The sequence below is a fragment of the Herpailurus yagouaroundi genome, unplaced genomic scaffold (assembly GCF_014898765.1).
Source record: "Herpailurus yagouaroundi ecotype Mexico unplaced genomic scaffold, PumYag 530, whole genome shotgun sequence".
NCBI classification, from domain to species: Eukaryota; Metazoa; Chordata; class Mammalia; order Carnivora; family Felidae; genus Herpailurus; species Herpailurus yagouaroundi.
This window is the reverse complement of record NW_024412747.1, coordinates 871,158-897,895: the sequence shown is the minus strand read 5'-3', so window position 1 is coordinate 897,895 and position 26,738 is coordinate 871,158. Positions and strand designations below refer to the sequence as shown.

At 38.1% G+C, this 26,738-nt stretch overlaps 1 pseudogene; it reads left to right on the top strand.

Annotated features, from left to right (window-relative positions):
- Nucleotides 1-4,657: 4,657 nt before the first annotated feature.
- On the top strand, nucleotides 4,658-25,461 carry LOC121023164 (heterogeneous nuclear ribonucleoprotein A1-like; annotated as a pseudogene).
- The last annotated feature ends 1,277 nt before the right edge of the window (nucleotides 25,462-26,738 follow it).

Genomic DNA, 26,738 nt, shown 5'->3' with positions numbered 1-26,738 from the left:
CGGAATCCGAAGCAGGCTCCAGGCTCTGAGCTGTCAGCACAGAGCCCAATATGGGGCTCGAACTTACAGACCGTGAGACCGTGATCTGACCCGAGGTCAGACACTTAACCAACTGAGCCACCCAGGCTCCCCTGTTCTTTATGGTTCTTTAACCATATCCCGCGTTACCTAGAGTCCGCTCAGGCATTTCTCTGAATGGGAGCACCCCAAACTGTGAAGCCTGTCGCCTTCACTCTGCTTCAACCTGAGCAACCATTCTCTCCGGGAAGTCTGCATCAAATTGCTCTTGAGCTGAGGATTGCTAAACTGAAGAACAATTTGAGATCCACTGGTTTAGTGAACTACAAAAGGCGATGCCCTAGGAATGTGATGTTTCTTTTTGTCAGGTGGTGTTAGATGAAACCTTTCAAGGGATATAAACATCGCTCTATTTTTTTTTTTTAATTTTTTTTTTCCAACGTTTATTTATTTTTGGGACAGAGAGACAGAGCATGAATGGGGGAGGGGCAGAGAGAGAGGGAGACACAGAATCGGAAACAGGCTCCAGGCTCTGAGCCATCAGCCCAGAGCCTGACGCGGGGCTCGAACTCATGGACCACGAGATCGTGACCTGGCTGAAGTCAGATGCTTAACCAACTGCACCACCCAGGCACCCCAACATCGCTCTATTTTAAAAGGTGTCCAGGAGGGGCACTTGAGTGGGTCACTCAGCTGAGTATCCATCCAACTCTTGATTTGGGCCCAGGTCATGATCTCAGGGTCATGGGATCAAGCCCCACTCAGGCTCCACACTGAGTATGGAGCCTGCTTGGAATTTCTTTCTATCCCTCTGCCCCTCTCCCGCTAATTTATTTTCTTAAATAAACAAACAAACAAACAAACAAACAAACAAATAGCTATCCAGAAAGGAAGAATTCATCATGGCTTTCATGCTATATTCCTCAGCCTCACTTTCATCGTAAAATGTCTCCTCTTTGGGGAATTTAGTTCAGCTTCACCAGTAATCAAAGAAATAAACTAATGCCCATATAAAAGACCAATTTTCGTCTGTCAGATGAGAAAAGAACTTAAAAGGAGTAATTTTTTTTAAGAATGTGTATAAACAACAATTTCTTATATTTCCAAAGAGGTTGTAAATTGGGACAGACTCGTGGGAAAGAAAGTAAATTGGTAATGTATGTTAAAGGCATAATGTGTTTCTGTGCCTTGAATCCATAATGTCGTGTCCACAAATGAAGCCTAAAAAATAATCCAATGAAAACATTATTTGTCTATCCAGGTATTCTTTCTGCACTATTCTACAGTAAGTATATCAGAACCAATATAGACTAGGGGTGTTATATTAACTGTGCTACATACATGCATATATTGATATAACATGTAGGTATTAAATACAGGTTTTTGAGAATTGTTAACGACATAAGGGACTTTTTTGTGATATAATGTTAATTGTAAGAAAACAGAAAATGCTTAGCAGAAATACTACAATATGTTAACAGTGGCTAACTAAAGGTGGTGAATATTTTCCACTTAGAAGATTCCACTTGTAAGGTTTTCCACTTATTGATAAGGTCTGTATTTTCCAAAGAATAAACATTAAGTTTGTCATAAACAAAGACTATTTACATGGAAAGTTGAGCATTGTTATATGCAGTGGAATTGCAGAACAAAAATGTTTGGCCTCTTAGAGGTAACATTTCACGCAATAAATGTATTTTAGGTTGTGTCCATTCTCGCTAGTCAAAGTACAGATCACTGCTGGTATTCTTCACATTATCTTAATTTCGGTATGGTGCACATCATTTTTTTCTTTTAGCAATCTATTATTTTACATGGATGTTGATATCTCATCGCATAATGTTGACTAATGTCGATTCAGTTTCCCAAGATCTAAGTTTAATGACTTCAAGTGTTCGCTGAGCTACTGTCAAAGATAAACCAAGCCGGACACCAGTTAAAGTGATAAGGACAGATTCTGATCAGTAGTAACTATTGCAATGGGGAAGAGAGTGCATCCTGCACTGAATTTCACTTTGATTTGTAGAGATGACGGGAGCAGAGAGGAAGGCAAGTGGGTGCTCAGTAGAATCTGGGAAGTGACGAATCACCAAGGATTGCTTAGTGTAGACGCAGTTCTGCCAGCTGTGTCTGCTAGCTGGTTAGGATTCCATCAACCCACACTGATTGGGAGACAGAAGACATATCCTTCCTGATTATTATATTTGAAAGGATGGCTTTCAGATCCTTGAGAAAGACACTCCTAAATGGTAGTAGATACATATACATCTCAAAGAGTCAAACGAAGGATTCCCACTTGCCAGCCCTTTTGACTAAATGCTTCAAGAATGTATGACCAGGGATGTATTCTCAGGTGTTGGCCTGAATGGCCCATTCTTCTACTGGTCCTGAGCTTTGTCAGGCCAACTTCAAGGTGGCTGGGGTCACTCTAGGGATGTGACCTTGAGCTACTGGAAACTATGTTGGGCAGAGTTTAGACTTTGTAGAGGAAAGAGCTCAGAGAAGCCTGGCTGGAATTTGGTCAAAGACAGAATCATTGTCAGTACCAACATCTTTCAAGCAGAAGCCTCAAGTACATCACATAAGAAAGAAAGAAGAAAGTTCTGGGGCACCTGGGTGGCTCAGTTAGTTAAGCGTCCGACTCTTGGTTTTGGCTCAGGTGATGATCTCACAGTTCGTGAGTTCGAGCCCCGCGTTGGGCTCTGTGCTGACAGCTCAGAGCCTAGAGCCTGCTTCAGATTCTGTGTCTCCCTCTCTCTCTGCCCCTCCCCCACTCGTGCTCTGTCTCTCTCAAATAAACATTAAAAAAAGAAAGAAGAAAGTTCTTGCAATTTATTTATGTTTTAAGTTTATTTATTTATTTTGAGAGAGAAAGAGAGAGAGCAAGCAGGGCAGGGGCAGAGAGAGAGGAGAGAGAGAATCAAAAACAGTCTGCAATATCAGCAGACCATGAGACCATGACCTGAGCTGAAATCCAGAGACTGATGCTTAAATGACTGAGCCACCCAGGCAGCCCAAGTTCTTGCAATTTAGAAAGTCCTCCCGTGTACTTATCTACTTAACCTTATACCCAGAGGCAGTTTTTGTTTTAGCTTCCAATGATCAGAAGTATCTGATAGTTGAGTACTTTTGAGAGTTTGAGTATGATCTATTTAAGTGATTATTACCCTTTGTCTTTACCAGAGAAGCCCAGATAAAATACTTGAAGCAATGAATACTATGTATTAATTAAATGCATACTACAGATTCAGCTATGCAATATTTATATATAAGAAGTGGTTTGGGGAAAAAGGAAAAAAGTTTTAACTCACATCCCAATGCATAATTCATCCATTATACTGAATTCAACAATAATTTATTGAGAGTCGGTTTATAGCAAGCAATGTGTTTCATAATTCATTCACTACTCATCTCAATAAGCTCTTCTCAGTGGCTAAGACAGTGATTGAAAATGAATGTTTCCACGTAGGATTTTTCAGGAGTCTCGGTAGTGGAGCAGGCTTCATCCTGAACTTCAGTATGAATGTTCCATACTAAGCTTGGGAACCATAGCTGTATTTTCAAAAAGGTACATTAGAAACTGACCAAAGACATGTATAATTTAATAACTCTCCAGAAGTAAGATCACCTCAAAGGAAACATCTACTACTGTGTTGAGAAGAAAAGTCTTTGGAGTCAGGTAAACCAGGGTTTGATTCCTTAATTGTTCTCTAGCTGTGTGATCTTGGACAAGTTACTAGGCTTCTCTGGGACCTCCATTTCATCTGTAAATTAAGGATAATTCTTACCACATAGAATGTTGCTCTAAGGTTAGATGAGATAATGTGAATACAACTTCGGATACATAATAAACTGTCAATAATAATTGTTATGTAGAGTCTTTTATTTTTCATGCTTCGGAGATATTCTGGGTTCATGTCTAGACCACCACAATAAAGCAAATACTGCAATTAAGTGACTCAAATGAATTTTTTAGTTTCTCAGCGCATATAAAAGTTACATTTAAACATACTGTAGCCTTTTAAGTGTGCAAAAGAATATTGCAATAATTCACAAAGCAATGAACATATCTTAATTTAAAGAAATAATTTATTGCTAAAAAATAAAAATGATTATTGCAATAATTCATAAAGTAATGAATGTGTCTTAAATTTTAAAAAGTAATTTATTGCTAAGAATACTAATTATTATCTGAGATTTCAGGGAGCTGTAATCTTTATGCTGGAGAGGGTCCTGCCTCCATGTCGATGGCCGCTACTGATCAGGGCGGTGGTTGCTGAAGGTTGGGGTGGCTGTGCCAATTTCATAAAATAAGGCACCAATAAAGTTTGCCACATCTATTGACTCAATGATTTCTCTGTAGCATGGGATGCTGTTTGGTAGCATTTTACCCACAGTAGAACTTCTTTCAAAGTTGGAATCCATCCTCTCAAACCCTGCCGCTGCTTTATCAACTAAGTTTATATCACGTTCTAAATCACTTTCTTTGCTCATCCGTAAGAAGCAACTCCTCATCTGTCACAGTTTTATCCTGACATCGCTGTAATTCAAATATAGTAATAATGAAAAACTTTGAAATATTGTGATAATTACCAAGCTGTGATGCAGAGACACAAAGGGAGCAAACGCTGTTGGAAAAATGGCACCAGCAGATTTGCTCGGCTACAGGGTCGCCACAAACCTTCAATTTGTAACAAACACAAGATCTGCAAAACGTCATAAGGTGAAGGTAATAAAAGAAGACATGCATGCAATTGGACTTCTGTGGGATCCATGAATTGGAAGCATATAATGAAGCAGAACAGACAGAACAACTGAACAATCAACATAAATATACAAAAACACACTAATGTGCTAAGTGTTCAAATGGAAAACAAAATAGGACAGGATAATAGTTAATTTAAATCTAATGTCACTTAGAGAAATGCCAGTAAGATAAGAGAAAACATAACATTTGAATTTAGTCTCAAAGAATAAATACACGTTTTCTAGGTAAATTAGAAGATAAATTTATATGTAAGAGTGTCATTTCAAAAACAGAAGGATAAAGAGCATGATCTGGGGAAAGATGGCATCAGTGTCATTGAGGTACAGTCTTGGTGAGAGGTGGAGGGGGTTGGGGAGATTAAAGCTTCATTTGGGACATATTATGCGGGTGCTGACGTGGAGTTGTCAATGTTTCTTTCAGATAGCCCTACCCAGATGAAGAATTATTGTATGCACATCTGTGTTTTAGGATAATGGCTTGGAGGCTCAGACTTTCCTCCATAAAGCGTACAAATCCTACTTTTTCTCTCAATAGACACACATTTTTAACAAGTTCATGAGTTACAAAAAGACAGGGAGAGCTTTCGTTTTGCAAATTAGTAATGATGAAGAAGAATGTTTTAAGTTGTTTGCCTTGAGGTTTAAAATACCCAGCCTTCCTTTTGGGCCTAGAAAAAGGACAAGTCCCCTCTCTTAAATGTCCCACCACAGAATCCACAACAAATCTGCTGGGTGTCTGTCACGTATTCAATTGCACCTGTAGAGAAAGAATCGATACACACAAAAGCAGTGGCCAGTGCCAAGAGGATTTATTCCACGTTAGGAAGGCAAGAAACTGTGCCATTGGTACACTGGAGAGCTTAAACTGGAGAAGAGCTTTTCATGTCTGCCTGAGCCATACTGGTGTTCTGTTAGGCATTTGTGATAATATCTGAGGAACATTTCTCCATTGGAGTTGTCCATTTATTATTGTACCAAACGCAGTTGATTTCCTAACATACACACAGGGACTTTTCGACCTTTCCGAGTGTAAAAATTCATTATGATAAATGGCTTTGTAAACTTATTATACAGTGGAGATTGCCTCAATAGTCATCAGAATGCTACTGAAAAATTGATTTTTAAATTATAAACTGTGAGAAGATAATGCTACGCACCCTTCAGGCCTATTAGTCATTTTGCAAATGTAGCTTCATCAAAAGGACTGATTTAATATCTAATAATATGATACCACTGAGAACGAGTGACCAAGGTGACAAGTCTCATGATGTCCCAAATCAAATCCTTGGTATATCTGCCAGCCACACCAAACCTGATTGTACTGCTGTTGCTTTTATTTCTGTTAATAGGACCATTATCCTTCTAGATATTCAAGCTTTAAACCTCAAAACTGTGCTTCAATTAAATTCCTCTCTCCCTTATCCCTTCAAAATCTGGTTGGTCACAAAGCCGTTATAGGTTAAAAAATACTATTTCTAAGATATCTCTGATTATATATATTATGTATATATATATATACATATATATATATATATACACACACACACATATATATAGTATATATATGCTTGCCACCTGGTTTAAATCCTATTACCTATCTGGACTATTCCAGTAACTTATAACTTGTACTCTTGCCTTTAGGCTCTCTCGATTGGAGCCAAGCCACACACCGTTGCCATAGGAACTTTACTCCCTTCTCTCCCAGATCAAACACTCGGAAGGGACTCCCCTTTGCCTACAAGATAACTCATTAGCATAACATAGCAGACTGTCCAAAAGCTGTTTTCCAACTGCCTTTCAGTAAACCTTTCCGTTCACTGTCTATTCCTCCCTAAATAGGACCCTGCCATTGGTCTATTACCAGCATCATTTCGAGACTTTTCTGTGTTTACATTATGCCTATTAATAGGTAGTGATACTGCTTCCATCCTGAAAAGCTATAAAATTTGCTCCAAAATATTGCTGCATTTCGTGTGTTCTAGCTTGCATTACACACACGCATATACACACATACGTAAATTTATGCTGTGTTCTCCATAATACCAGTTTAAAGCTTTGTTCATAGGATCCAGTAGGAGGACATGGGGATTACTTTAAGGGAAGGTGGAGGCCTGGAGAGGACTAACGATAGCATAGCTCTTAGCACACCCACCCATTACTTCAATTCAATAGCTAGGATTTTATTTGTTTTATTTAATAAAGTATCACATAGTATTCAATTTTATTTTTTAGTTTCCACTCTTTCTTGTTTCAAAGTGTAAGGGATTTCCTCCACTGACCTCCTAAATATCCACATGGGCAGAATCTCTCAGGATTCTCCAGAGTCAAACTTCATCAGAAAGGAGGTAGCTCTCCCCAAAACTCTGAATCCACTGTCCAAGTAGACAACAGATGGCTTTGACCCAACACCTCTAGACTGAGACCCTCACACTTCAGGCCTCTGACCACCAGCCTATTTATTTAGTCTTTTCACCATTGTCTTTCTGTCACCTTTTCCCCCTCTCTCTTGCATTAAAGTTTTTGATTGCTAGAATGAAGTTCTGCAAGTTTCTTCTCCTAACCCCGGTTGCGTAGGCAAATCTAGAGAAGGCCCACAAATGCATGGTATCAAGCCTGACTCATCTATAGACTCCAGAAGGGGTGGGTTATATTCTCCTGGCTGACCCTAGCTGGGATAGAATCTGGTCTGAGAGGCATGGTCCCAAGCCTTCTAATAATTGTCATGCCCATGCTTGTTTTTATCACAGTTCACTGTGTTTTCTCCTGATTCCTAAATGCTTTTGCAGGGCTACTCACTCAACCAGTGACTGGAATTCCACTTACAATGACCAAAGCGGCAAGGAGTACTGACAGCAGTCGCGCCCAGTTAGTCCGAGATCACAATGGACCCAAGAGAGGTAGCTATTTCAGAGGTCAGATCAGAGCAACCGTCTCCCTGTTGACCCAGAGGACAGTCCGAGAGAGCCTGAAAGACTAAGAATTTCTATGGTGGCACTAGCATTATTTTGACCCCCGGAGCTTTTTCTTCCCATCATTTCTAGAAATGAATTTAGCCCCTGTTACAGTTCCTACTCCACCTTACACCTAACCTGTCCAACCAGCAACTGCCAACTGCAAGAGTGATTCTTCCCTCTTCCAAAAACCATTTTGATCTACTATTCCTAAAACGAGCTGAATTTCAGGCTGTGCCTCTGGCTAACGCTCTGTAAAAACTCCACCTTTCTTTCCCAAGGTAAAACACTACCTCAGAGCTCTCATGCCAAATTATTACAAATAAAGGCTCATGTTTAAAATGGCCTGGTTAATCTTCTCCTACATTATCTTGCTCAAATCAAATAAGAAAGAACTGGTAGAGCCCCAACTCACACTCAAGCTTTCTGCGGACCAGCAGATTCCTCCTACTGATACAAAACACTGAGTCAAGATCACAACTGTTATACGAACACAAAAAAGATAGAGAGATTTTTTTTCCTGGTGATATGCTACGGGGGGGATGCTTAGAAAAACACAAAAATCGGGCCTGACACTCTGGACACAAACATGTAAATGAGATATCCTTCTCAAAGGTGAGTATGAAACAAATGGGAAGGAGGACAACTTTTAGCAAGCAAGCTATGAAAATTTCACATCAGCCGAGTCCTATTTACAGTCACAGAGGATGAACACTATCCCCTCACTGAAACCCTTCATTTAAGAATTCTGCTTCTTTGTTTTTCCATGTGTAGAGAGAAGGAAGAACTCTGCCTTAGCATCCAGAATCGGTCAAAACAATGCTGACATTTCATTTCTTCAGGGATCGACAATTTATACTCAAAGCCATGGAAATAAAGGTTAGAACACTCTTGCAGCTTGCTGGGAGGGTCGCTTGCTACTCAGAGCAGGAGCTCAGGGGAAGTTGCTGTCTAGAATCTTCTGTCATCTGACCCCTTCCCTATGACCCCACCACAACCAAGTAATAAAAAATACCAACTGTACAGCTCAGGGCGCTGTGGACAACTAAAGTTTCCTACCCTCAGGAAAACTGCTAGCAGCCGGGCAGGATAAACTGAGTGTGGTGGAATAGGTGTTCCTTGTATTAACAGATGCATTGCTTTTCATGGGATAAAAACTTTGATTTTCTGGCTTTGGGTCGCCTCGTATTATAAATAAAGAACCAAAGCACAGCACAGTTCAGAGAAGAAGGAAGTACTACGTTGAGGAGACTATACAGGATGCAGTTGGAAAGAAAGCACCTTCGGAAGAGGTGAGAATGATGCCTAAGCCTTGGCGGACTGTAAGGAACAGTTAAGCAGAGCAGTTTTTCACAGTCGGAGAGGAGTAACATCTCTGGAATGGTGACACGCACAAAAGGATAAATACTATTTATCACCTCTGCTTGAAACTATGGGGCACCTGGGTGGCTCAGTCGGATAAGCGTCTGATTCTTGATTTCACCTCAGGTCATGATCTCACCCTTCGTGAGTTTGAGCCCCGCCGTGGGCTCTGTGTTGACTGCGTGGAGGCTGCTTGGGCTTCTGTCTCTCCCTCTCTCTCCTCTCTCTGCCCCTCCCCCACTTGTGCACATGCTCTCTCTCTCTCTCAAAATAATAAATAAATGAACTTAAAAAAAAAAAAAAGAAACTACAGATTGGTAAGCAGCCATATTGGCTGTTGCACTGGCCAATCCCCTCCTCAGCATCAAGACACTCATTCTTCAGCTGGTGAGTCCCTCTCTGGGTAAGGGCCTCGGGCCAAAGGGAGCTGCCTTGATCAAGGTAATAACTCCGTCCAGGGACACTGGGCACAGGGCATCCGTTGATTGGTGCCTTTATTTTAGCAGCGCCGAGTTTTAGGTGAAGGTATTTGGACATGTTGATCTCTTTTGCTCCGCCTGCATTATTAAAGAGTATTTTACCTGGGTATACATTTCTAGATTAAAAATATAATTCTGTTTTCCTTGAATGTCAAGTCTGCTAATACTATAATTGCTGTGAATCTGAAGATAATCCTTTTTTCTGGTAGCTTTTAAGAATTTTCTATTTTTATCCTTGATATTGTAATATTTCACCGCATAATGTCCATGTGTGGGTCTATTTTATCTACCCTACACGGCACTTGCATTAGCCAGTTACTGTACAAAGAAGACCCGGTGGTTTTCAACATCATTCACAGACACTCATGCAGCTACAGCTCATCTTGGGGTTAACTGACCTAATGGGACTTGGCAAGATGTAGCGCCCACTACAGTCTGGAACAAGATATAATACTCTCACAATATATAACAGCCCACATAGGGCAGGCTGAAGCCAGTCGTGCGATCAAATACAGAGTCAAGAAGTGCGGAGGCAGACTTTTCTCCTAAGCGGAGGGACTATACAGGACGACAAAGGGAAGGTTTCCATAAGGGGACGAGAATTCATTCCACCATAATCCTGTAGGTTATTCCCAAACTGAAAACCCTCCTGCCCACTTTAGTATAAGTATTCTCAGACTTCATCCTTTAGAGTATCATTTCCATTCCCTCTCTTTTCATCCTCTGTAGCTTTCTTTAGAAATCTGTTGCAGACTGTCAAATTATACTCCAAGCCCCAATTTTATTTTTCATAATTTTTCTATTGACTCCATATCCCTTTTCTATACCTGAAAAGAAAATGAAATTCTACGAAGTATTTTTTCCTACTTTTTGGATATATAAAATTAACAGATTTATTTCAATTGCATTAGTCATACAATAATATATTCTCAATCTACAGAAGTCTTGTGATGTACATAAAGTGAAATCATCTTCCAGCTTCTCCTGCCTCTACCCGGACTCTGAATGCTAATTCCCAATTAGAGTATATTTAGAGTATATTCATCTTTATGTATTTAGAGTTTGCTAGAATAATGTATATATACATGAACATATAGAAATACATTTTTGTTTTATGAAAACCTTTTTTTACACATGTAAATTATAAAGTACATATCTTGGGGGGGCAGATCCAAGAATTGGACAGGCCCGCCCCCCCATGCAAGTGAAGTGCTCTGCTTCTTTTTTTTTTTTTAACATTTGTTTTTGAGAGAGAGAGAGAACAAGCAGGGGAGGGGCAAGAGAGAGAGGGAGACACAGAATCTGAAGCAGGCTCCAGGCTCTGAGCTGTCACCACACAGCCCAACACGGGGCTTGAACCCACACACACACAAACCACGAGATCATGACCTGAGCCAAAGTTGGTCGCTCAGCCGATTGAGCCATCCACGTGTCTCTGAAGTGCTTGCTTCTTACGCTTCCTTTGCTCTGTGGTAAACCTACCTGTCTATAAATACAGCGACCTCCTCTTTTTCACTGAAACATTTACATGGGATACATTTTCACTGCAAAATAATATACAGCTCACATAATTTATTTAAAATATTGCATATAACTTTTGTGTTAAATCGTCATATTGTAGCTTTAGTAAAATTTTTGCCAGCGTTGTTGTTAACAGGTAAATATTTCTCTGGGATGCACAGGAAGAACCCTAGTCTTTGTATGAAAGATATACATATTTTCAATCTGAGTATATATTGTGAAAATATCTTCCAAAGAGACTGTTATAATTTACACACTTTTTCGACAAGGGGTAATATTGATAATTTTGCCCACTTTTAAACATTGCATTCGCCAGCATATCTTTCTTTGCTTTTAATGTTTTATTTATTTTTGAGAGAGAGAAAGACAGAGTATACGAGTGGGAGAGGGGCAGAGAGAGAGGGAGACAGAATCTGAAGCAAGTTCCAGCCTCTGAGCTGTCAGAACAGAGCCCGATGCAGGGCTCGAACTTGTGAACTGTGAGGTCATGAGCTGAGCTGAAGTGGGACACTTAACCCACCGAGCCACCCAGGCATCCCCATTCCTTGTCATATCTTAATGCTGTGTATTCTATATTGATGAATTTGAATTTTTAAAATGTGTGTTTTTCTTTGTTAAAGAAGATAAAACTCTTGAGGGATGAGATGAAGAATAAAAATAAAATATAGATCATTTAATGAACTTGAAAAACAAAACATTGAATGAGATAAGCCCCACTCTACTACATCAAAGACAGTATGAAACAATGGAACCATTTATACATACACTTGGAATAATCTGGCATTATCTACTGACCTGATGATGAACGTGATCATAATTTTTCCAAAACAGTCCTAATTTACCTATTGTTCTAGCATCCTGTGCCATTTAGTACTAATGGTCTAGAGTACTGACCAGAGGATTATTCACCATCATTGCCCTTGCCAGCCACTTGGCTTACCAGCCAGCTGTTCCTAAAGCAGCATGCAGTCTGCAACATGTAAAAGCGATCAGGCCACCAATTAGTGGGTCAGTGGAAATGAAAGAAGTTATAGTTAAAATAGATATACATAAAAAAGAGGTTGAGCCATCCTGCCAGAGAATTTCTAAGTAATCATCTGAATGCTTTTGCTACGGTACGTTTGGCATTTATCATAAACTGTACATCTATAAACTACTTTATTCGGTTGTTTGATGATATTCTTTTTATTTTGAAATAACCCCTTTCAGAATAAATGGCTCAAGAGTCAAAAGTTACATATAAAATGCAAGTAATGTAAACTGAAAAGTGAACTATGGGATTTTCATTTCTTAGAAAGCTGAAATGTACATTTTATAAACTGTTTACAGTATTTATGATTTCCTTACATGTTAAAGTGATACTGTTATCAGTATTTTTTTAAAAAACGATATAAGATAATCCTGTGGAAGGATAATCAATATCCACTTTAAAAGTTAGTAAATTCAGGGGCACCTGGGTGGCTCAGTCAGTTGAGCATCCAACTTCGGCTCAGGTGACGATCTCATGGTTCCTGAGTTCAAACCCTGTGTCAGGCTCTATGCTGACAGCTCAGAGCCTGTAGCCTGCTTCAGATTCTGTGTCTCAGTCCCTCTCTGCCCTTCCCTGACTCATGTTCTCTCTCTCTGTCTCTCTCTCTCTCAAAAATAAATACACATGAGAAAAGATTTTTAATAAATAAATAAATGAATTAATTAATGAATAAATAAAATATGTAAGTTAGTACATTTAACACAACTACCCCAAAAGTGGTGACTTATCATACAAAACTGAAGAAGATGCATTTACAGGTAAAACACATACGCCTGTGAAGCATAACTCTTCATTCAGATCAAATGGGCTAAACACTTAAATAAACTTTTTCCATATCAAGGAGTTATGGTGAGTAATTACAAAATTAATTGGCACCTGTTAATGTGATGATTCCAGAAGTTTCATCAGATACTTCAAATAGAAACCAGTTAATTCCCATAGTATATTTATCATTGAATTTAAGGAGTCAAAGAGTTTAGAAATTCATTCTGACAATGATGAAACATTCAACTTTATAATAAATCCTTTTGTGAGTTTATTAAAAGTTTAACACTAGGGGTGCCTGGGTGGCAAAATCAGTTGAGCATCCAACTCCTGCTTTTGGCTCAGGTCATGATCTCACAGTTCGAGGATTCGAGCCCCAAGCTGGGTTCCGTGTGGTGAGCATGGAGCCTGCTTGAGATTCTCTCTCTCCCTCTCTCTCTCTGCCCCTTCCCCACTTGCTTTCTCTCTCTCAAAATAAATAAGTAAATATTAAACAAAAAGTTTAACACTAAAGATAAAACTGATTGCTTTATGGTGATAACAGAAATACAACTTTTGATGGAACAAACATTTGTATCGTGGTAAACACAAAATTCTTGCGAAATTAACAAGCCTGGATAGCATAAATGTTCTCGGATCTGTGATGCATACAAAATTCATAACTGCATCTAAACAAATTGTAATATCCCAATGCCCTAGACAGAGGCTGTGGTTGTCAAATTTTACAACATACGTGATTTGAGTAAATTAACTATAAAGTCTTCATAATATTCTTGACGTTGAAAACCAAAAACATCTTTTGGCACCACAGTATGCACCACACAGTTATTTTAGAAATGTCTGAGACTTTGAAGAGTTAGTTGGTAAATCAACCTAAGTATACTACCATGAACTTTTTTTGTAAACGGGTCCTCTGAAGTTAGGGAGCCTTGTTTTTCTAACGCCAGTAAAAGTATTCAATTAAATTACTTAATAAATTTAGTATCAAGAATCTTGGAAACTTTTGCTGAATTAGTTATTGAAAACAAAGTGTACAGACAATCCCTAATTTATGATAGTTTGGCTTATAATTTTTTGACTCTGTGATGGTGTGAAAGTGATATGCATTCAATAAAAAACATACTTCAAATTTTGAATTTTGATCCTTTCCCCGGTGAGTGACATGTGGCATGATACCCTCTCGTGATGCCGAGTGACAACATCTGGCAGGCAGCCACACCATCACGAGGGTGATCGACTGTTACACTTGACCATTGTGCATCCATACAGCCTTTCTGTTCTTCACTTTCAGTACAATATTTAATATGTCACGTGAGATATGCATCACTTGATTATAATACCAGCTTTGTGTTAGATATTTAGGCCAACTGTAGACTAATGTAAGTGTCCTGAGTGTGTTTATGGTAGGCTGGGCTAAGCTATGATGTTTGGTTAGTTAGGTGTATTAAATGCGTTTTTGACTCATGGTATTTTCAACTTGTGGGTTTATCACAACATAACCCCATTGTAAGTCAAGGAAGATCTACACAAACAAAAACACATAATAAGGTCAAGAGAGAAAATGAATAAATGAAACAAAGAGCATCTACTTATTCATAAAATCTCATTTTTAAATTATATAATTCCTTTCTATAAAATATTGCCTTGCAGGAGGAAATGTTTCATGGAGTTTCTACTTTTAACAGGATACGTATGTATCTTTTTTACTAGAAAGGAATGAAATTAAGAAGGCCTATAATTTTGCAACATAAACAATGTGAGGGTTTTTTTTACTAATCAAACTATTTGGAAAAAGGAAAAGATTCTTAGTAGAGCACCAAAAACAATATCTGTGAAATATTTAGTGTATAATATTGAAATTTTCCAATAAAAAATATCCTCCAGTGACCAAAAGTTGTTCTGAGTTTAGATTTATGTTAGTCCTTTCAGATAGAATATCTTGCATCACTTATACAGAAGAGTGTAAAATTTAGATTCATTAACTAAATTAACTAATTATTAATCATATCAATTATACAGAAGAGTGGAAAATTTAGATTTATAAATAAAATTTCAAGGAACACATAGCAAGTGTGGAAGAAATCTGAAAATATTAAGACTACATTAAAAATACATTCAACATGCAAACAGTGACTGATTAATGAACTTTTTAATATTATTTTACCTAAATCTAAGATTATTTTGCAAAATTCATTTAAGTGCTTAAATATAAACATAAAGGCATTTTTCAATTTTATTCATTCTACACAGATATTATCCTTATTCTTCAGAACTAATTTGTTTCTAAAAACCATTTAGGACAGGACTATTTAATTAGTCAACTAATGTACTATAACCAATTTGTCAGTCAATAAATGTCACAAAACTTAAAATTATAAAATGTTATTTGTTTTAGAACACCTTTAACTTTCCAAGTGTCCTGGTGTCTACAATAACTTACATAGTAATACTGCCTATGACTGAGTAATGTCATTCTTATTATTTCCCCAGAAGAATTCATGCACAGAAACACCAAGTGATAGATTCAAAGACGTTCACAGCTACATTATGAGGTTAAAATAAAAAACAATCCAATTGCTTTAATTGTATGAAAAACAGGAAAGTTGTTTGGAGAGTATATCCTAAGAGTTGTCAACACAGGTGAAACTTTTTTTTTCCTTTTTTCTTTTATTCTTTCTTTCTTTTAAATTGTATCCATACAAGATGTTGAATGTTGGCTGAATCATCTCACAAAATATGTGTAAATTTAGTCATCATGCTATAAACTTATACAGTGATGCGTGTCAGTCATTTCTCAGTAAAACTCGGGGTGGGGGGAATCCAATTGCTCAAAACTAGAAGGATGAATATAGTTTGTTATAGATTGCTATACTACTAATGAAAATAAAACAATGCAACAACAGTGAATCATACCGACATAAAACTGAGGAGAGGGAGACATACATAAGGGGATACATACTCTATGAACACACTCGCAAAACATCCCAAACATATTAAACTGTCATTATTAGCCAGATATTCACAGGAGGCGAAACTCTAAAGAAATTTCAAAGGTGTTGTTACTTATAAGGAGAAGAAAGAATCAAGAAAAGAATCAAGGCTTCAGGGATTTTACAAATATTCTCTTTCTTGATCCTGATGGAGTTTAGACAAATATTTCCCTTATAATAACTCATAAAGCCTACATTTGGATTTCATTTGTTTTACTGTGTGTCAATTTTTCACTTAAAAAAGGTATACAGACAAACATTCTGAAAAACATTTAAAAAATTTTTATTCGGTAGCCTCCTTTTATCATTTGCTGGAGTAGTCGTACTTTTGAAATACAAAGCTGAATTATAAAACATAGCTACATCAAGGTGATTTTCCTAATCTGAGTGAGCATGTGTGTGTATGTATGAGTTGTGTTTATTTGTATGTGTTTGTAGCTGTGTGTGTGTGTGTGTGTGTGTGTGTGTCTACATGTGCATTTGCATGAGAGACTGGTTTGTATGCTTTGGGGTAAGGTAAGGATACATTTTTTGGCATGGGATAATATGATTATCACAGAAAGATTAAGATGAACTAAGAATTTGAAACTGGAAACCCCAAACAGAAAATTTCAAGTAAATGGAATAAAAGAAATAAATATATTGCTTTCATCAAGTTTGGTGTTGTAAAATACATACTTTAATATTAGCTTATTCCCAGATTTTTGTTTTCCCAGTGTGTGGTTCATGCAACTATAATGACTTTGTGAAAATAGAGCCCTCAGCTAGTAGAGAAAGAGCTCCACCTGTTATTCTCTGATTATTCTCATTCCGTACTGCTTTTCACTGCCTCCTTATGAGTATTATCCCCAAACAAAAACAAGAAACACCTGCTGTATTATACACAATTTTCAATCAATTCATCAGTAGTGTTAGCATAAAAGAAAGAAATCAAGCAAATTATTAGCCTGTTTGGGAACTGGGAGAACAGATTTAAAGGATGTGAGTATTTTCCTTTTGAAATAATTTGCTTTCTTCGCCTTTTGTAATTATGGAGCACTAAATTCTTTTTGCCTTGCCAGTTACAATTTTCATCATTGTCTTTTATAATATTTATTGAAAAAGTCCCTGAATATTGGGCACCACCAAATACAAAGACACACACACACACACACACACACACACACACACACACACACACACCCATCCCATATACACAGGTAACATGGCCAGCATTTTCTACAAGATACAGGTTTCATTATAATCATTCTGCCATTCCCTCAAATTCTGAATTCACTTGCTTAACCCATTCAACCTTTAATTTGGCACTTTGATTCTCAGGTAGCAAAACTCACTTAAATTAAACAAAGACTTATTGATTGTTACATAATCTATTGGATAAATGTGCAAACTCTGAAGCTTACAGATCTGGCTTTATATAGTAGCTCAAAATATAATTAACTGTGTATGACTGAGGCACATTAGTTACCTCTATACAATTCCATCTCCTTAACCTATAAAGTGGTCATATTATCCTGAGATAAAACTTTAGTAATGTAGAAACTAGCTATCAAAATCAACAAAAATGAAGTCATTATTAGAAAGGTAGTCAATTAATGTTATTGAGCAACTGTCACACCCCAGCTTTGTCTAGTAATGCATATATTTGGTGAAATGTTTTTTTGTTGCTTGGTGTTACCCTAACTGAATGGAATGCAAACCAAAATATTTCTAGGATTACATCAGATTTTGTGTATCTATTGCAATAAGTTGAAAAAATAATAAATAATTGGACTTTATTGCCAAAACAAGTTGCTTGGATTACATTTTTGTATAATCAAATGCACAGGCAAGTGCAAACCATTTGTCAAAATTTTAAATACAGGACAGCAAATGACTTCACTACCCCTCATCTCTCTCCAGGATGGAAAGCCTAGGGAAGACATACAACCCATTTTTATTCTATAGAATTGGCTGAGAAAAGAAGGGACGGAGGGAGGGAGGGAGGGAGGGAGGGAGGGAGGGAGAGAGGGAGGAAGGAAGGAAGGAAGGAAGGAAGGAAGGAAGGAAGGAAGGAAGGAAAGAAAAATATAGTATTTTTTTAATTTTTAAAATCTTGGGGCGCCTGGGTGGCACAGTCGGTTAAGCGTCCGACTTCAGCCAGGTCACGATCTCGCGGTCCGTGAGTTCCAGCCCCACGTCAGGCTCTGGGCTGATGGCTCAGAGCCTGGAGCCTGTTTCCAATTCTGTGTCTCCCTCTCTCTCTGCCCCTCCCCCGTTCATGCTCTGTCTCTCTCTGTCCCAAAAATAAATAAACGTTGAAAAAAAAATATTTAAAAATCTTTGGAGGTTCATTTTATAAATATCTATAATGATCTCTCCATGGGACAGTAAAGTTAAAATAGTTGTTTGTGAATTCTATTACCATGTTCAAGGCACATTTTGAGTTTGAAAATTTCTGATGTGATCTTTCTAGTCATATGGGATATTTACCATAATAGTCTAAGTTAGTAGTACCTCTATTCCCTTGTACAACACAATAGATCCATAAAAGGGCACAAGTTTGGGGCGCCTGGGTGGCTCAGTCGGTTGAGCGACCGACTTCGGCTCAGGTCATGATCTCATGGTTTCTGAGTTTGAGCCCCACATCAGGCTCTGTGCTGATAGCTAGGAGCCTGGAGCCTGCTTCAGATTCTGTGTCTCCCTCTCTCTCTGCCCCTTCCCCACTCATGCTCTGTCTCTCTCTGTCTCAGAAATAAATAAACATTAAAAAAATTTTTTTTAAAAAAAGGCACAAGTTTGGGTAGCAGGTAAAGGGAGTTCACTGGAGGAATGTAAGCAATCTGATGGATGAAGACCACGATGACCTGACCAATGGCTGAGAGCAAAGAGGTAACTTTTCACTTCCCCATATCTGTGAGAACAAGTCCCGATGAATTCCTTAAGATTGGTGTTTTTCTTCTCTGAAACAGATGGCAGAAATACAGTGATAGGAGTATGGTCTGCTTTTTTATTTGAAAAGTGAATTTGCTACACTTAGGGAAATTATGGGTTTGATGCTCAGGACTGTGGCCACTGAGGCCCCAGTGCAGATACAAATTAATGTCTTGTCACAGTCTGAGGCATGGCTAATGGACTGACCTGGCCTGAGGGCCCAGAGAAGTAAGAACGCACATGTATTAATGGAAAAAGAGAGCAAATGTGAAGCAATACGGAATCCAATGTTCTGACCTTATACTTGAAAAGAAGAAGGTATTGAAGTGTTAGCAATTCTGGTGAAGTCATGGCAAAAGAATACTTTGACCCTATTGTCTATGTATGATCCCAAAGAATGAACCTCTAACCTCAGTCCACAAAAGGTACAGCACTCAAGGGAGCAGTCAGATGTGGCTGGTGTCTAATCCTTGAACCAACAGGTCCTGGATCACCCATCATACAAAGGCTCATCTTTCTCACTGAGAAAAAATATCAGCCTTCAGGAAATTAGCCAGACCTTGCTCTCTCTGTCATAGAGAGGTGAGAAGTTGTCTGTTTTCTCTCCAGTTTTGTTGGTTCACAGTCCTCATTCACTTATTTAACAAATGTATATTTAGAAATGACCATACATAGGCTTTGATTTAGGTATTCAATTGCAGATGAAACAGACATATTCTTTGTTAGAGTTTACTGTCTAGAGGAAGAAAGAAATAACATACAAGAGGGTGCCCCAGTGGCTCAGTCGATTAAGCTCAGGTCATGGTCTCACAGTTCCTAAGTTTGAGCCCTGCATCGGGCTCTGTGCTGACAGCTCAGAGTCTGGAGCAGGCTTCAGATTCTGGGTCTCCCTCTCTCTTGGCCCTCCCCACTCACTGCGCATGCTTTCTCTCTCTCAAAAATAAACAAACATTAAATTTTTTTTTAAAAAAAGAAATAACACACAAGTAAACAATCAAACAAAAATATGAAATGATAATCTGAGAATGATAGTACAGTAAAGTCGAATTAGACATCTTAACAATATAAATTATTCCAATTCATGAGTATGGTATATCTTTCCATTTTCTGTGTCATCTTCAATTTCTTTCATCAATGTCTTATAGTTACAGGGTACAGGTCCTTCACCTCCTTGCTAAAATTTATTCCTAGGCATCTTATTCTTTTCAATACAATTGTAAGAGGGGTTGTTTATTTAATTTCTTTTTCTGCTAGTTCACGCAATAGACTTCTGTACATAATTAATAATTAATTAAAGTCTTCAACTTTACTGAACTCACTGGTTAGTTCTAATAGTTTTTTTGGTTGAATGAAAAGAAGTTTTAGTTTGAATGTTATTAATTTTTCAAAGATTCTCTTAATTTGTTATGCTTCTTTATATAGTCTAGAGAATCCCACACTCCCCCAAGGTTAATTTTCTGATAAAATTTTTAAATTCTGTTCTTTACATTTGTCTTTAACCTATCTGGAATTTATTTTTGTGAATTGTATGAAATAAAGATCCCACTAAATAATTCTCTTTTTAATTTTTTTTAATATTTATTTATTTTTTGAGAGAGACAGACAAAATGCGAGTGGGTTAGGGGCAGAGAAAGAGGGAGACACAGGATCCGAAGCAGGCTCCAGACTCCGAGCCATCAGCATAGAGCCCAATGCAGGGCTCAAACTCACGAGCTGTGAGATCATGACCTGAGCCGAAGTCGATCGCTCAACCAACTGAGCCAGCCAAGCGCCCCATAAATAATTCTTTTTTTAATAGGAATTTTTATGTTTATTTATTTTTGAGAGACAGAGCATGATCGGGGAGAGACAGACAGAGAGGGAAACCCAAAATCTGAAGCAGTCTCCAGGCTCTTAGCTGTCAGCACAGAGCCTGACATGGGTATCAAACTATAGACTGTGAGATCATGACCTGAGCCAAAGTCAGATGCTTAAGCGACTGAGCCATCCAGGTGGCTTCCCATTAAATAATTCTTTTAGAATGCTATTCTTCCCCCCCCCCCCCCCGAGTATTATTCTTGAACAGTCTGCCCAGTAACTATTGATCTGCAATACCATCTCATTCATATGTGTCCATGAATCTGATTTTGGGTTTTTTTCCGTTCCATTTTCACTTTTCTTATCATTTAATCGAAAGCATACTGCCTTAATTGCTACAAATACACACACACACCAAGTACAAATGCTCCCCCTACTCACTGTTAAATATACATTTTAGAATCAGCTTTTCAAATTGAAAAAAAAAAGTATATATATAATTCTCATTCTTGTTGGAATTACACAGAACTGATGTAATGTTTTCAGAAACATTGACAAAGTTATGACACCTAATGAGCATTTTATGTCTCTTCAGTCCATTTCAATCTTATTTATCATCTTTCTTTTTTTTTAAACATTTTTATTTATTTTTGAGAGAGAGACTGCAAGCAGAGGAGTGGCAGAGAGGAGGCAGACAGAGGATCTGAAGCAGGCTTTGCGCTGACAGCACTGGGCCCAATGTGGGGCTCCAACTCATGAACTGCAAGATCGTGACCTGAGCCAAAGTCGGACACTCAACCGACTGAACCACCCAGGTGCGCCTTATTTACCATCTTTCATCGAAGCTTCCCAATTTTCTCCATAAAGCTCTACATAACTTTGTCATACATATTCATAGGTACTTATAGTTTTTACTATGCAAAATAGACTTTTTGTTGAGTACTGTTTACAAGTTTCTAATAGCATTCAGGTATAACCTTTGGTACTTTTGGATTCTTCTGTCCTTGCTCTGCTAGGTAAAATTTTTCTTTGGAGAAACAAAGTTCATTATTTAATATTGCTATTCCTTTCAGTATATTTGCTATTTTACTAATGGTATGTAAGTCCTGCAGAGTTTCTCTTGGAAGTCTTCTCACATCTGTTCCTTCTTCATGCCCATCCAGCCTGCACACAGTAGTACTTTCTTACCCCAGGCCCCCATTACATCAAGACTGAATTTCCAGAATATCTTCTCAAATCTATCTATGGTCTACTGCTCAACAAACCCTTATCTAGCCCATACAGAACTTCTTAATGAATAAAATGGGCCTTATTCCCTAATTTAAAAAAATGTTCAATGGGTAAAATTCACATCCTATTAGATTTTCCCTCTCATTTAACCTCCTCAAGAAGAGCTTCTACAATTTATACTTATAATCTGTTTCTGTCTCTGTATCCTTCTCTCCCATCAAGCCAGCGGGCATCTTCACCATCTCTGGCTCCTACTCCGACATGCCACATTCGTTCATATCTCTGAATGCTTCTGTCTTAAGCATTTGTCCCTGCCCATACTTCCCATATGAAAAAAAAAATACTCTTACCTTCGAAATCCAAGTTAAGCCCCATTTTGATTTGAGGTTTTCTCCTGTTATACAACCCACATTCATAGCTCACTACTCTGAATTCCTTAGTAATGATTCTACACATGCTTATGTTGTCAGAAGAGTATATAATGTGCTGTTTTCATGTTTTTATGTTTCATCTATCAACAGTAATGGATAGATGGATTGAATAACAGTAATGGATAATGGATTGAATTTGTAACATGGTCAGATACTGTTTCTGCAACCAAACCTCTTTGGTATGTTTCAAATGGGACTTTTGCATCCCAAAAGTAAATGCATCAACCTAAAAAGTAGTAGCTGCTCAGTGAATACTTGTTTATTAATTTCCCTTATTTACTGTTCGCTTCCTGCAATAGAGTAACTGTGCACATATTAAACATATAATGTACATATTTATGTGCATTATGTACCTCCCCTGAAGGCAAAGTGAGTAAGCATTTTTTCTCTCTCTAATTTAGGACGTTTTATAAAAATTATAGGGTTTCTATGGAAAAATATGTATATGGTACAATGAAAATGCCAGAAACTTATACAGATTTTGTCTGATTTGCCTATCTTTATTAATATGGCTTGCCTTATTCCAAATCAACTTAACAGAATAAGAATTCAGAATAAATCCAGAATAAAGCATCAGCACTTTGGTGTTAACATTAAGTGAGCTAGCTATGTTAACACTTCCTTACAAGTATACATTACTTATTTCTTTCTCATAAGCCTATTAATAAAGGGGATATATGCCTGTGATTGTCAAATACCTTATTTATAAAAAAGAATATTTTAGGTTAGCATCTTACAGGTAACTAACCATTTATAAGGTACCATTTCTACAGCTCACCAATTTACTTAGGAATCAATTAATTTGCTTCCACCCACCTCCTTTCAAGACTGCAGTATTTCTAACTTCATCTACAGCTTGATCTCTTTGAACTTGAAGTGTGAAAGGTTGACATGACTAGAGCCATTTTAAAATAAAATCGGAGCAGCCACTGCAGAGAAACCGCCTTACTCACCTTTGTTTGAACTGGGTCAAAACCTTTGGACTGAGCAAAATGGCAATTGTTTTAAGCGATTGCTTGAGAAGTCAATATGAGACAAGGGACATTCTGGTCACAAGACTGATGGTTGTGGAGTTTCAAAAGATAAAATCAGTAGTCAATGCCTAACCAGAGTTAACTTGTTACCATCCAGAGAAATGTTTTTTTTCTTTTTTTCTTTTCCTCAACTTATGTGATTGCCGCCCCCGCCCCCGCCCCCTTTCTTTAACTCATAAAACACCCTTGCCTCCACCCTAGAAACAGGAGCACTATTTGGGTAACCACCTGAATCTGAGCTCCCTAAATTTCCATACTTTAACTGCAAATAAACACTCATTTGTCTCTCATTGTGGCTTTTTATTTTCAGGTTTACCAAGTAAAGATTGGAAGCAGCCATTAATGATACAACACTCAGAATAAACTCCCTAAATGAACGATTTTGTAATTCCAAATAAAGAAGTCTGTAGTTTTTTTTTTTTTAATGTTTATTTATTTTTGAGACAGAGAAAGAGAGAGAGTGGTGGAGGGGCAGAGAGAGAGGGAGACACAGAATCCGAAGCAGGCTCCAGGCTCTGAGCTGTCGGCACAGAGCCCTACTCTGGGATCGAACCCACGAACTGTGAGATCATGACATGAGCCAAAGTCAGACACTTAATCCACTGAGCCACCCAAACGCCCATAGAAGTTTGTAATTAAATTGAATGACAAATATTTGAACAAATGAAGGTAAAATAATCCATTTCTTCCATACATTTTATTTCAGGGAAGTAGAATATGCTAAAAATGGATGTTTCCAATTATAGGTCCTATTATTCCAGGAAATATGGACATAGATAGCTGATTAAGCTCAGAAAAATACCCTTACAAGTACCGAGAATTTAAAAACTATCAGTTCTCTCAACAGCTTCCTGTAATCTAAGCTTATTTTCTTCCAGAATGTCAATACTATGATATTTCATCTTTTTTTTTTCTTGCCAGTAAATAATTTCTTTTACTATTATGGATAGTAAACATCTCCTGCCACTTTCCTCCTGCCTTTCAAAACAATAAGCCATCTAAAAAAGACATAAAAACTATAATAAATCACCTTTGAGAAATTCTGACAAAAACAAAGTTTGAGCAATTGCTTAACTAAAAGCTTCATCAGAGTTTTCTGCCTGTGGATGATGCTGGGTAAGCATCCTTGAAGTCTCCCCTCCCACTGCCATCATATCTAAGTTAGAGTCTCCCGAAGAGCCCAAATAGCTGTAGAAGCTCTTCATTGGAGGTCTGAGCTTTGAAGAAACTGATGAGAATCTGAGGAGCCATTTTGATCAAGGAGGAACGCTCATAGACTATGTGGTAATGAGAGATCCAAGTGCCCCAGAGGCTTTGGATTTGTCAGCTACGCCATTGTGGAGGAGGTGGATACAGCCATGAATGCAAGGCCACCCAAGGTAGATGGAAGAGCTGTGGAACCAAAGAAGGCTCTCTCAAGAGAAGACTCTCAAAGACCCAGTGTCCACTTAACTGTGGAAAAGATTTTTGTTGGTGGCATTAAAGAAGACACTGAAAAACATCATCTAAAAGGTTATTTTGACATATGGGAAAACTGATGCCGTTGAAATCGTAAGTGACCAAGGCAGCAGCAAGAAGAAAGGCTTTTCTTTTGTACTATTTGATGTCCATGACTCCATAGACAAGACTGCCATTCAAAAATACCTTACTGTGGATGACCACAACTGTGAAGTAAGGAGAGCTCTACCTAAGCAGGAGATGACCGCTGCTTCATCCCGGCAAAGAGGTTGAAGTGGTTTTGGAAACTTGGATGGTGGCCATGGTGGTGGTTTTGGTGAGTATGACAACTGTGGTCAAAGAGGAAACTTGAGAGGGCAGGGTGGTTTTGGTGGCAGTTGAGGTGGTGGTGGATATGGTGGCAATGGGGATGGCTATACCAGATTTGGTAATGCTGGAAGCAACTCTGGAGGTGGCAGAGGCTATAATGATTTTGGCAATGACAGCAATCACTCTTCAAATTTTGGACCCATGAAAAGAGAAGATTTTGGAGGCAGAGGTTCCGGCCCCTTGGGTGGTGGAGGCCAATACTTTGCCAAACCACAAAACCAAGGTGGCTGTGGCAGTTCCAGCAGCAGTAGCAGCTATGTCAGAAGCCGAAGGTTTTAATTACTGCCAGGAAACAAAACTTAGCAGGAGAGGAGAGCCAGAGAAGTGACAGGGAAGCTACAGGTTACAACAGGTCTGTGGGCCCAGCCGAACATTGTGGTGGTGAGGCCTAGCTGCTACAAAGAAGACATGTCTTAGACAGTACTCCTGTATACGGGCACAAAACTCGAGGACTGTATTTGTGACTAACTGTATAATAAGACATTTTAGTTTCTATTCTGTGGAAAGTGTAAAGCTTTCCAACAAAGGGTTTTAATATAGATTTATTTTTGCACCCATGGTATTAATTGCTAAATGTAATAGTCTAATCAGGATATGAATAGATTGTATCTTTTTACATAAATAAATAAATAAATAAATAAATAAAGTTTTATCAGAGATTTTAATATTTTAATATGCCTTATGAAATTTCAGAAGGGACAACACTCTGTACAGGATTTCCTGAAAATTTATAAACATGGGACTGAAGGACAGAAAATTTTCCACCCCAAGATATGGCTTTTTGGCATACTGATTATTTTAAGCCGGTTACTGTTTTCTAAGTGAGCTCTACATCCAACCTGGGGCTTGAACTCATGTTCCTGAGATAAAGAGCTGCATGTTCTACCTACTGACCAGCTAGGCGCCCCTTAAGCCGCTTATTTTTAAGAAACTGCAGACACAAGAGAAGCTCTGAAAACCGAGTAGAAGTCACACTTTTGTTAAAAGAAAAATACATTTATAAGAGAAATCTCCAGTAGTAAGGATGTCTCCCCCACTATACCTGGAAACGGGAATGACTCAGTGTATAGAAATTTATCTATGGAGAAGGCAATGACTTCAATCTATGCAACAACCTTACCATTGTTGACTATGCTTTTCCTGGTAGCCTCCCATAACTAACACCCTACCTCCAATGTCTTCTTTTGTCTTTAGCTGACAAATTTAAGTACGTTGGTATTTAAGGTGATGGCTTTGGTCAGTTTGAGCTGTTACTCATTTCCTGGGTTTCTTTCATGTATACAGGAAATATACATATCACTGAAGTTTTGTTTTCCACCTGTTGATCTGTCTCATGCCAATTTAATTATTAGATCAACGAATCTGGAAAGGTAGAGGAAAAAAATTTCCCCAACAGAACTGTTCCTTTTTCAACTTTACCATAGGACTGAAGACATGTTTCGAAAATCTTGTTATAGTGGAAATATTATGAGTTTTCAGATTTCTGGAGACTACGTTTAAATCCCAATCCTTCCCAGTCCTGCCTATGTTAATTAAATCTTTGAGCCTTGATATCATCATTTGTAAATAGGAAATACTATTGAACAAATAAGGCCATTGTATAAATGCAATAGGCTAACTTGG